This window comes from Thermobia domestica, chromosome 11, assembly GCF_964235325.1.
Source record: "Thermobia domestica chromosome 11, izTheDome1.hap1.1, whole genome shotgun sequence".
Taxonomy (NCBI): Eukaryota; Metazoa; Arthropoda; class Insecta; order Zygentoma; family Lepismatidae; genus Thermobia; species Thermobia domestica.
Genome location: NC_137464.1, coordinates 102711227 through 102724261, shown reverse-complemented (window position 1 = coordinate 102724261; position 13035 = coordinate 102711227). Strand labels below are relative to the sequence as shown.

The following is a 13035-nucleotide window of genomic DNA, read 5'->3' as shown; positions in this document are numbered from 1 at the left end:
CTTATGATGTAATAATATTGAAATATTAATTTCCATCTTACATTAGAAAACTATGGTTTCCGTTAGCTAACTTTATTCTAATAAATTTTTAATTTGTCTTGATAAATAATAAAATTATTCTTTAAGTTGCTGAATTCTAATTTTAAAATTGTTATATATTTAATATAAATTTTATACTATACATTGCCTATAATATATTCCCACTTCTTCTAATTTGATAAATATATACTACAATATAACCAAAAGTATATTACCCTATTTTGGAAACGTTATTAAGAGCTTTTGGTAACACTGTGAAAGTAGGCCTATAGCAAACAAACGTGTAATTAATAATATAACAACTGGGAAATACTTTCCATTACACACCAAAAGTACAATATATACATACATTTCAAACTGGGATAATGAATTTTTTTTAGGAAGAAGGGAAACTATTACGAACTATGACTTGACAATTTTAATTAATTTTTGAGTTTTCAAGATATATGTGATGTCAATATGTATTAAATCTGAAATGGCTCATATGACCAATGTTTGAAAATATTTACATTTTAATTGAGGATTATATCCTTTGCGTAGGCCTATTTATAATTTTATCTAGTGCTGTGAATTACTTAATTATTTAAGAATATAATAATACCAATTCAGTTGAGTTCTGGTATAGATGTTATTAGTAGAATCACTAAATACTAATAGTCGATAAACAATTAAAATAAATCGGGTGTCATCCTAAATTTTATAACTTTGTACAATTATTTTAGAAATCAAAACATAGCAATACTGCTTTATTCTAATATCTTAGGGCTACATCGTAGGCCTATATGATCAATGTTTAAATATAACTACATTGTTGATTAAGGATTATATATTCTGCATAGGTCTACTCTATAATTTTATCTAACTCAGATTTACTTGTTTATTTTAAAATATACTAATAAAAATTCAGTTCTATTCTGGTATATATATATATATATATATATATATATATATATATATAGTAGAACTACTGAATGCTGACAGTAAATATACAATTAAAATATATCAAGTATCATGACTACGTATCTTAGATTTTATTACCTTTTATAATTGTTTGAGAAATAGAAACATAACAATACTCTTTTACTCTAATATCTTAGGCTACATCGTAGGCCTACATCATCAATTTTTGGAAATAGCTATATTGTTACTTGAGGATTATATTTTTTGCATAGGCCTACTTTATAGTTTTACGTAGCGTTCTGAATTACATGCATATTTAAAAATATAATAATGCCAATTCAGTTTTTTCTAGTGTAGGTATAATTATTAAAACTACTGAATACTGACAATCGATATATAATTAAAATAATCCAGATGTAATGATTACGTATCTTAAGTTTTATAACTTTTTACAATAATTATTTGAGAAAGGGAAACATAACATTACTAATTTATTCTAATATTTTAGGCTATATGTGGAATGTAATTAACAATATAGTTATTGTCTTTAAATTATTATTATTATTTAATCTATTTGACTTTATCATTACGACACCATTTAGTTGTTTATTTCCTTATCTATTAAACGCCAAGACTATAAATAAACGAAAGTGTTGTTTGTTTACAAAAAGTATACATAACTAAATAAAAATAATTTGATAAGAAAGTAAGACTTTTATGTTTCTACAGTTACATTAAGATACGTATATAATACATTCAACTCACAACTAACGTAATTCTATATTTATATAAAATAATAACTAATTAATTGTTTCTGTATATAAGACTAGTTTTATAAATATTGTTTCAACTTAAGCTTCATTTACTTGATCCTATTAGCAAACATCTGGCGCTTTAAAGTAGCTCAATAAATAGTTCTGGACCAATATTTTTTAAATGATTTTAGGAGCATGTTTGTGACTCTCACAACTCACAACTAACGTAATTCTATATTTATATAAAATAATAACTAATTAATTGTTTCTGTATATAAGACTAGTTTTATAAATATTGTTTCAACTTAAGCTTCATTTACTTGATCCTATTAGCAAACATCTGGCGCTTTAAAGTAGCTCAATAAATAGTTCTGGACCAATATTTTTTAAATGATTTTAGGAGCATGTTTGTGACTCTCCGTCTTGAGATTTTCTTAGGTTGTTTACAAATTTTAAGAGAAAAATTGTTTCTCTTACTTCACACTTAACTTGAAAGTTAATTTTTAAGAATTAGAAATAATTAGTAATTCTGACTATTTTTGATACATATTAAAAGTATGAGAAAATCACGCAATCTTCCAATACTTTTGATTTCTCAAAATGTAGAACAAATTTTGTCTGTAATACTGGCCAAAGGATTTTATTATATATGGATTGATATTTATAATATACAATAATGTCCTTGTCTTTATTCCGATAATTATTCTATAGTTGTATTTGTCCTAAATTTGTATTGCTTTTTCAACACAGGTTTAGTATGTTATAAAATTTGTTTTATGCTGGGATTTGTACTTAATTTAAATTTCTAAAAATAAAAAAAAATAAAACGACTCACTCATCAGAACATAAATTAGAGAGCAATGTTGTTTCAACGTACGTCTAATAATGAACACTAAAATAATTCTTTTATTAATCGAAAGCTCGGTTTTAGATCTAGAACAAAAAATATAAGTGTATTGCTGTAACGGTTATAATGTACTGAATGCAACTAAAGGTAGATGCCATATGAGGGAATACTATTGTATTATATAGACGAAGATATGAATTAGGATTTTAACATAAGCCAATTTCAATGTTTCTTATTCCAATATAGCTGAAGGGTGTAAGTACAGCATGAAGTAGTTAATTAATTTGATATTACAATTACAATCACGTAAACTTAATTGTTTGATTTTAGTCCATAATTTTCGGGTGTTCTGAGGCACGATACCCGTATTTTCCTTTGGTAAATAGTTCTAAAGGCATAAATTTCTATAAATGCATTTGAAATGAATTTTTTACTACAATAACTTGCTTGTTCGCATGAATACTTTTTTTATATATATAATTTTACTGTTACCTCAAAAACATTTCCCTTAGCGAATTTTCTAAGAATCACATCACGCAATCTACTTCTTCAAATATTTTTGCCTATAAGCCTATGTGGCATCATCTCATTCTTTGCTAAGAGTTTATTTTGCCAGAATTAGCAATGAATCAGAACAAGTGTCTTCAATAGGAATCGAACTTATTTCCTTGAGAATAGGAATAACATGTGTTAGTCACATGTCTTCTTGTCGACATTCAAAGTTGAATCAACATGACTATATCCATAATGCGAAGTTCATTATTTTATGATTGTCTGCAGGTTTCCTTTTCAATTAAAATTAAGGAGCCGCGGTGGTCCAGTGGTACTGACTCGCGCTAGGTGAACTTTGTGGTGGACAAATCCCATGTCGGTGGGTTTTCTCGGGGTTTTCCCCTTTCCTCCCATTTTGTTCATTCCACCATTTCATTCATTTCTCATCACCACTGTCTCCTTATCATAAGTGTGGGACTTAAAACTTAAGGACTTCATACATTGTGTCCTTTTCAATTACAGCGCAGAAATAGAATGTCCTTTGTCCACTTGAGCAACATTTTCAGGAGAGTATGTTGGGATTTGAAACCAAAGATCTTCGTTTGTATACCAAATCTAAAAGGAGTCGAGTACTTGGAATATTCTTACTACTTCATTGTTCAATTCACATTATTAAACTACAAGTAATAAAATAGAAATAGTATAGGAAACTCATTTTTGAGTAGAAAAACCGTGGAAAATGATGTTCTCTTCATGTACTCTTCAATTAGAAAATATATTTCACATAATACAATAAATGACCTTTGGTATCACCTTAATAAATAAACACGAAACAATTATGGGTATGTATTATTACATTGTTTTAAATTATTTGAAAACACTTTATGAAGGCCAGATCTACTTGTGTTGTCAAATGTCACGTAAGGGAATTCTTCGAAACAAATTTTAGATAAGGTTTCCATGTATTAAGATAATAATAATGTTATCCTTCAAACTATATGACATATTTGAATTGAAGTTAAATCTCTTTCTCGTGGTTCAGTTGATTATAACATAGAATAATGCAGTTAATATTTAGAATTTAAACCAGAGAGCAATAATAAAAGAAATATTTTTGTTCCCTTAATAAAAATTCATCATTAAATCACTCGAAACGTAGCAATCAGTAAATGTTCACGCTCTTAGAACAGCCTGAGAATATTTAAATATTTAAATGTTTCTTGTAATTTTAAGATGTATAAGATATAAGCAAGATATTTTTAATGGAAAATAATTATAAAATTTTCAAACTAACGCATTGAAATAATTATCTTATGGAATTTAAGTGTTAACGAAGAATATCCCATACTGAAGAATATTCCAATACTTAATCGCACATAAAATAGAACATTTTATAGCGAACATCATGTTTAAGAATTAAAGCTATTTTTTTGTTCTGGAGAAATTCGCTGTTTATACAGTTGTTATATTTATATAAAGTTCATTTTTCATCAAGAGCTAAAACATTCCTTAAAAGAGCAAATCTAAATTTTCAACAATGCATTGCAAATAGCCTGTCTGTGCTTTATCGTTATCCTATTGCTCAACAGACAACTGCATGTCTTGCAAGTTTTCTATGAATATTCTTGAGAATTTTCCACAAATTGCCGATAAACTTTGTTTCTCAGATAATCCCTCTTTAATTTGACGATTCTGACGAAAGTACACTATTGAAGTCATGTTAATCCAGAGTAGTTTTTTTGGAGACCAAAACAAATCAAGAACTTCAAAATTGTTGATGGAAAATCTACTTTATGGTAGATAGTTCAAATTTGCTAACAACCAATGAATCTCTTTATGCAAACCATACGTTGTTGGTTACTTCATTAACTTTCTTTTCTTGAAAATACAAAAACGGCACGCAATAATGCAAATTACTTTCCTCATTGGATGATCGTCATCTAACAAAGTACTAATCAAAATATTGAAAACTGATGATTCAAGAGATCTTTTCTCTTATAAAATAACAAAATAACAGTGCATTATGTTTCAAATTTATTGACATATTTGTTTAGAAACATTTCCGAAAAACAACTTATTAAAATTATGTTTCAACAGCGCTATCTGTTCTTTTCGTTTTTATATTGTCAGTTTTTGGATCAAAAGATTCAACATATTTCAGGCAAAAAATTTCTTGTAGGCCTTATATCTCCAGAACTACATATAGTGTAGCCAAACCAAAACTATCATTTAACTCAGTATGGTGCGCTTATTCGCCAAAAAATATGAGAACTCGATTTAGGGGCCATTTAAAAATTTTGTGGCCCTGATCATCAAACTTCAATATATTTCATGAATGAAACATTTTCTTGTACGCCCCATATTTTGACAGCTACATATACTGTAGCGAAATCAAAACTAACAATTTACTCAGTATGATGTGCTATTTACGAAAAAAATATGGAAACTTAATTTAAAGGCCGTTCAAAAATTTTCTGGCCCTTAACCAAAAAGTTAAATATATTTCATTGAATCGAACATTTTCTTGTACGCCCCATATTTTGACAACTACATACAGTATAGCCAAATTAAAAATAATCATTTACTCAACATCATATGCTTATTATGCAAAAATATGAAAACTTTATTTAGAGGCTGTTCAAAAATTTTGTGGGCCCTGATCATCAAAATTCAATATATTTCACTGAATCAAACATTGTCTTCTATGCCCCACATTTTGAGAACTAAATATAGTGTAGCCAAACCAGAACTAACAATTTACTCAGTATAATGTGCGCATTCTGCAAACATTTGATAAAAATTCGATTTAGGGGCCGTTCAAAATTTTCTGACCTCTGATCCACAAAATTCAATATTATTCACTCAATCATACATTTTCTTTTACGCTCCATATTTTGAGAACTACAAATAGTGTAGCCAAACCAAAACTGAGAACTTACTCAATATGATGTGCTTATTACGCGAAAAATATGAGAACTTGATTTAGAGGCCATTCAAATATTTTGTGCCCCTTGATCCGAAAAAATTCAATATATTTAAGGAATGAAACATTTTCTTGTACGCCCCATATTTTGACAACTACATACAGTATAGCCAAATTAAAAATAATCATTTACTCAATATCATGTGCTTATTCTGCAAAAATGTGAAAACTTTATTTAGAGGCTGTTAAAAAATTTTGTGGGCCCTGATCATCAAAATTCAATATATTTCACTGAATCAAACATTGTCTTCTATGCCCCACATTTTGAGAACTAAATATAGTGTAGCCAAACCAGAACTAACAATTTACTCAGTATAATGTGCGCATTCTGCAAACATTTGATAAAAATTCGATTTAGGGGCCGTTCAAAAATTTTCTGACCTCTGATCCACAAAATTCAATATTATTCATTCAGTCATACATTTTCTTTTACGCTCCATATTTTGAGAACTACATATAGTGTAGCCAAACCAAAACTAAGAACTTACTCAATATGATGTGCTTATTACGCGAAAAATATGAGAACTTGATTTAGAGGCCGTTCAAATATTTTGTGCCCCTTGATCCAAAAAAAAAAAAAAAATTCAATATATTTCATGAATGAAACATTTTCTTGTACGCCCCATATTTTGACAGCTACATATAGTGTAGCCAAATCAAAACTAACAATTTACTCAGTATGATGTGCTAATTACGCAAAAAACATGAAAACTCAATTTAAAGGCCGTTCAAAAATTTTCTGGTCTTTAACCAAAAAAATCAATATATTTCATTGAATCAAATATTTTCTTGTATGCCCCTTATTTTGAAAACTATATATAGTGTAGCCAAACCAAAACTAACAACTTAGTCAGTATAATGTGCTTATTCTGTAAAAGATATGAAAACTCGATTTAAGGGCCAATCAAAGATTTTGTGTCCCTGAACCAAAAAATCCAATATATTTCATTGGAATAAACATTTTGTTGTACGCCTAATATTTTGAAAACTACATACAGTGTAGCCAAATCAAAACTAACAATTTATTCTGTATAATGTGCTTATTCCGTACAAAAGTATGAAAACTCGATCTAGGGCCGTTCAAAAATTTTGTGGCTCCTCATCAAAAAAATTCAATATATTTCAATGAATCAAAAATTTTCTTTTACGATCCATATTTTGAGAACTACATATAGTGTAGCCAAACCAAAACTAACAATTTACTCAGTATGATGCGCTTATTCCTTAAAAAAATATGAAAACTTGATTTAGGGGCCTTTCAAAAATTGTCTGGCCCCTGATCCAAAAAAATACTCATTATATTTCATTGAATCAAACATTTTCTTGCAGCTTTATATGTGGAGAGCCACATATAATGTAGCCAAACTCAAATTTTAGTCAACTCAGTATGATGTGCGTGTTCCGTAAAAAATACAAAAACTCGATTTTGGATCCGTTCCAAACATTTGTGACCCTTGATCCAAAAACTAATTTTTGCCCATGATCGCAATTATTTGAGAGACCCGGGTTCGATTCCCGGAGGGAGCTCATGTGGTTCGGATTCCATGTTAATCAGTAGGTCCACGTCTCATATAGCCTCGCTGCTGAACGGGACGCTAAACTAAAATCAACTCAACTCCACGCAATCTTTTGATGCATTTTTTGATCATTCGTAAAATTCTTATCCAAGATCGCATTCTTTTGATCCATTTTTTGGATCATTTCTAAAATTCTTATTAAGACTTCGTATAAGAAATTTCATCAAAACCCATAAAAATATTATTAACAACACTGTGTTTGTAAAATATTCTATTTAATGTTTCTGCTCTTCCTCGCTCCGTTCATTCTATTATTTCAAATTGAGTAATTATATTATAACCCTGCATAACAGTAAGCAAATTAATTTACTTAATTTACTTTGTAAGACATTTTGAATTATTTATAAAAACAATTATAATGTTGAACTATTTATTATTATTATTATTAATATTTTGCCGTTTCTAAATAAAGAATATAATGTCTGTTAGAAAACATTGTTCTTTTATTTGACAATAGATTCTATATTTTATCAATTGTGATCGGTACCTTATATTCCGGTTTAAAACTTATAAGTTTTAAATATTTATCAATGTATCTAGATTATTTACAAACAATTTTATAATCAGTTTTTAAATTTTGACTTAATACAGTTGACTTTCGTCCACACAAATAGTTTTAAAATATAATAGTTCTAAAGGTGAACAAATTGGTTGCTTGTATGAAATGATTACATTCTGTATCTTAATGAACCCAGATAATAGTTTATTCTGGTGTAAACAGAATTTGATAGAATTCAGCCTTGTGTGATGTTTTAGTTACACACGTGATGTAACATCACTATTAATATTATTTCAATTGTTTTATATTGTTTAAATAATTGGGTGACATAAGTTTGTTCTGTAATGTTAAAATCCCTCAATGTCAAACTCAAGCACGATGCAGTTAATAGTAGGTACAATTGAGTTTGCATGTTAAGTAAAAAAAAATCCCGAAAATAGGTTTTAATAATTTTATCAAAGCATGCAAAAAACATGATAGTAATATAGTGCTATAAAATATATTAATAGTGTGATTAACTATTAGCATTAGCGTTTGTAATATCCAGGTACGCAGGAATCACATTTTCTTAGATTAATTTTACAGTATTAGTAACGTTAAATGGAAAAATGTCCAAAGATGAGACATAGTAATCGGTAGATCTCATTCAGCTGAAAATTTGATAGCGGTGAATGTAAAACCTTGTGTAGTTTTTGACAAAATTGAAAGAAAAACGAATTTGTTTGTAGACATAAAATTTGATGCTATAACTAGGTACAGGAATTATGTTAACTGCTAAGGTGAAATTTATGTTGGGTTACACACATCTCGAGCTCTTCGGTATGACTCCTATATGACAGTAAACAACACGGTTAATGAGATATAAGTCAAAATTATCATAAACTCTTAAACTTTAATATCTGTTTCGCAAAAGTAATATTCGAAGTTGAGAGATACATTAGTCAATAGATAACATTGAGTTGTAAGAAATGACATGCTTGGGGGGCAAAATTCTCATGGACGTTTTCGAGAAAAACGAAGCAAAGTAATTACACAGTCACACAAAAAATAAATGTTCTGTGCACCGGGCCCCAGAGTATGGATTAGGTGTATTTTGTTACACAGAATCCAAGTTTCAAAACCAATGACTATTGACGTTGTCAATTATTTTTTATGGGCGAAAAACTTGTGCGATTTTGGATATGGAGGATACACTTAACATAGCCATACAATAAAAAGGGCCTGTTCAGCGAATTCCAGAACGTAGAGTAGATGTATTTTGTTACATAAAATCCACCTTTCGAAACTCTGGGACGATTGACTGTGTTATTTTTTCAATGGGCAAAAAACGTTTCCTCCCTATCCGAAATCGCTCAAATTTTCGCTCATAAAAAATTGACGCGATCAATCGTTCCGGAGTTTTGAAACTTGGATTCTGTGTAACAAAATACATCTACTCCACAGTCTGGGGTCCACTGAACAGAATTTTTATTTTCTGTGTGACTGTGTTATTGTAGTGTTTTGAAGTATGTCGGTAGCTGCTAATCATAATTGATAGTTCTATTCTGTTGAGAAATAATATTTACGGGAAATGATATTTATTTATATACTCGATACGTAAATAAACACATTGTTTCCTAGATGATTGTATGTACTGTTGTTTGTGTACTTCTAAGGATGACACGTATACTTCTAGCATTGACACAGTTAGGCACCAACTATTTATAATTAATCATCTCATCCACAATACTAACGGTGGAAGCACGAATTAATAACTCCTACTAATTATATTGTATAAAGCTTTGAAATTAATAAACTTTGGTTATTTTTATTAATAAACATTTTTCTTTACAGACTTATAGCTAAGCCCTGCCAAGTCAACATTTATAATTATGATTGAATTTGATTTTAAACTGAACGTAAGATCCGTAAGTAAATAAAAACTATTTACTTCCATACATATATAGCTATAATTTGGTTTATACTAACTGTAACACATAAAGCATAGCTCATAGTGACACCAATAATCAAACGACAAATTTTTAACAGACTAACGAATGTCTAATTTTCTCTCCTAGATCATATAAGGCCCGCGACTACCAGTACACATTTGCATTATAATTACAAATGCTTCAAAAGAGGAAGTCTTCGATTTTCATTTTGATATTGACCTTAGTATTGGATTAAAAATCCTTGGTTGTCATTTTATGCTTCGCGTTGAGTTTAACCCTTTGAAAATCAAACGTTATTAAAAGAAATTGTAGATTTCCCTTACGAAGATCTTATTGGCGACTTTATAATCTTTTCAATCATCTTTCTTTCATCGTTATCTTTAGAATAAATCAGAGTATCAAGTGACACCACACACATTTTTTCACGAATACAAAAATTTGGGCTTTACCCGGAAATTTCACGAAAAATATTCTCTTGGGCGCTTCTTGCAGGGCTGAGTTTCAGTAAATTCATTAAAGGTACTTCAGTGGCACATATCTTTGGGAAAAATGTGTTTGGAGTTGTTGAAATAGTCTATGAAGTCATTGCCTTTACAACAAATTAGACTTTTGACTGATTCCTTCTATATATTACACAGAATCTTAAGTTCAAGAGAAATTGGGAAAGATTTTACAAAAAAGTATATTTTTATTTTTGAGAACCTCTGTAAGAGATTCAACTTTAGATACTTGCACGAATGTATCTCGAAAAATACCACATACCCTAGGGTATATATTTGCTAAATTTCTTTAAACCATATCGTGATATTTTAAAAATAAGAAAATAAGTAAAATCCGCTTAGGAAGCATGTGTTTGTACCCTAAATATCTTAGAGCCACGTGTTTTTTTACCTCATTGTGTTTAGAATAAAATAAGCTTTTAAACGATAACGTAAGCATGTGTCAAGATCCATAAAATTCTGAGGAAATAGGTTTATTTTCCGAATATTTTTTTGAAAATGATTGTTAAATTATAAACTTAAATATGTATAATATTATTCTCAAGTAACAGAAATTCAAACTACAAGAATGTTTTGAAATTGCCCGCACCATTGACTTGAAAATTCAAGAACGAGTTGGTAAAACTATTGTACGTTTTAAATTTTGACACAAAGTTGGAATAAAATAGTAACATTTATTGCGAATAAAACATAAAGTCAATGTGGCAAGATATGTTCATAAATGTTTGGACACACGAAACTTTTGAGTCTTATAGAATTATTGAAGCTAATTGCAAATTCTGCAAAAAGCGGTAGTTACATTAAGCCAATCTACTTTTCTTGTTAACGGAATATGGTTAGTATTTCGTATTTATTATTAAAAAAACGTGGCATATACAATTAATATAAAAATTCAGAGAATTTTTACATGATACAAAAATAAAAATCCACTTCAATGGAACGTAAAATTTCCAACAATAAATTTTATAAAACAGTAAAAGTCATGTAATGCTTTCTGGTAAATTCATTAATCCTAAACATGTACTTTATAGTGCATGTATATTATAAATAGTAGCAAGAAACTATTATTTTATATTTAACAGCTTAATATCATATCACACCCAACGTATTTTATTTATTAAAAATATATTGGATTAAAGACATTTGCAGAACTCGTTCCTTAAGACAAACATATTTTGATACATATGCGTCTTTTATAAATTGTAGTAAGCGATTCATATTTGAAGTATCTGAACTTAGTAAAGCATTAATATGATTAACAAATATAATTATTTTGGATTATGAGCAAAAATAAAACACAACGATTACAAGCTATTTTCTACCTAGTTTTATCCAGGACGAAATAGAAAAGAAGATTAGTAGTGAACAATACATTATTACAAACGCTAACAATACTTTTCTGTCATCAGGAAAATAATCTAATTAATTAAGAGAACAGATTAGAAATATTGAAACACGTCCCAAACCTCACCCAACTAATGAAAGTACAGACGATCTTATAAACAGGCAAATAATTATTATAAACGAATGTTTAGCGATGATCAAGGCTATAGTAAAAATCGAAGAATTTACAGGATTAAAACAATAATATATTGAAATAATAATGCATAATCATTGCAAGCAAAATGTTATTAATCACATAACTAAATTAAAATTGAGAATATTTTTCTACGTTTTAAAACTGAAACCAAAAAACTCTAATAGTAAATTGAATGTCATAATGCACTATAACGTAATAAAACTTTGTATTTCTCCTTAGGCAATGTCCAGAGGCGGATCTTGAAGTTTAAAACTGGTTGGCAACCAGAACTCAGACTATAATAGGTATATAATGAGTTTACTATAAACTTTCAAAAATATATAAATAATAGCTTCAATTATGTTTGTGACAAAAAACTGACAGGTCCAGGCCCCCTGGCCCCAGGCTAGAACGGAATCTGTCAATACCAATACCATATTACCGCCTCAAGCTATGTATTGCCGTTTTTACCCTATAGTGATCTATGTCAAATTCCGAAGTAGTTGATTTCTTCCACTTCTGGCTTAAATGGAGTTAAGAGAGAGGTTAGAATTTACTTTTGGAACGTTAAATCGATTTAAAAACGTTTCTCGCTATCTCTTATCTTTTATCGTGTTTACCGAATGTAGATCAGTATTAAGACCGGAAGGTGTAGTTGACTTCTAACACGTTAGGTTTTATTAGAGAGCTAGGGATGGAAATAAATGTATTCTTGGGGCACTTAGTCGATTGCAGGAAAGAACTTCTAGCTATCTGTTACTATTTTTGCTCTATACTGATGAACTTTAGAACTAGAAGTAGTTGATTTTATCACTTCCTTTAGGGGGGCCACCTCTATTAACAAAATCTTTCCAAACTTGTGATCATCTACATCGTCGTAAAATCACCAGGTAATTCATCAAGCGATCCATCAAATAATTCTTGAAATTTGAAATTTTGTCTCCCAGACGAATGGAGAAATACAGACCGAGCAAATATATAGAGAAGTTTAGG

The 13035-nt window shown here is 29.2% G+C and overlaps 1 protein-coding gene across 45 annotated transcripts in view; it reads left to right on the top strand.

The window, feature by feature from the left end:
- Positions 1–13035, top strand: part of LOC145664324 (uncharacterized) — a 1583153-nt gene that overhangs the window by 1083752 nt on the left and 486366 nt on the right. For 43 of the 45 annotated variants that reach the window (XM_081730946.1, XM_081730945.1, XM_081730944.1 and 40 more), the window contains one exon: positions 9926–9999. The exons of the other annotated variants lie outside the window; for them this stretch is intronic. The gene's annotated coding sequence lies outside the window, so the exon portion shown is untranslated. The remainder of the gene's footprint in view (positions 1–9925; positions 10000–13035) is intronic. 45 annotated transcript variants of the gene reach the window in all.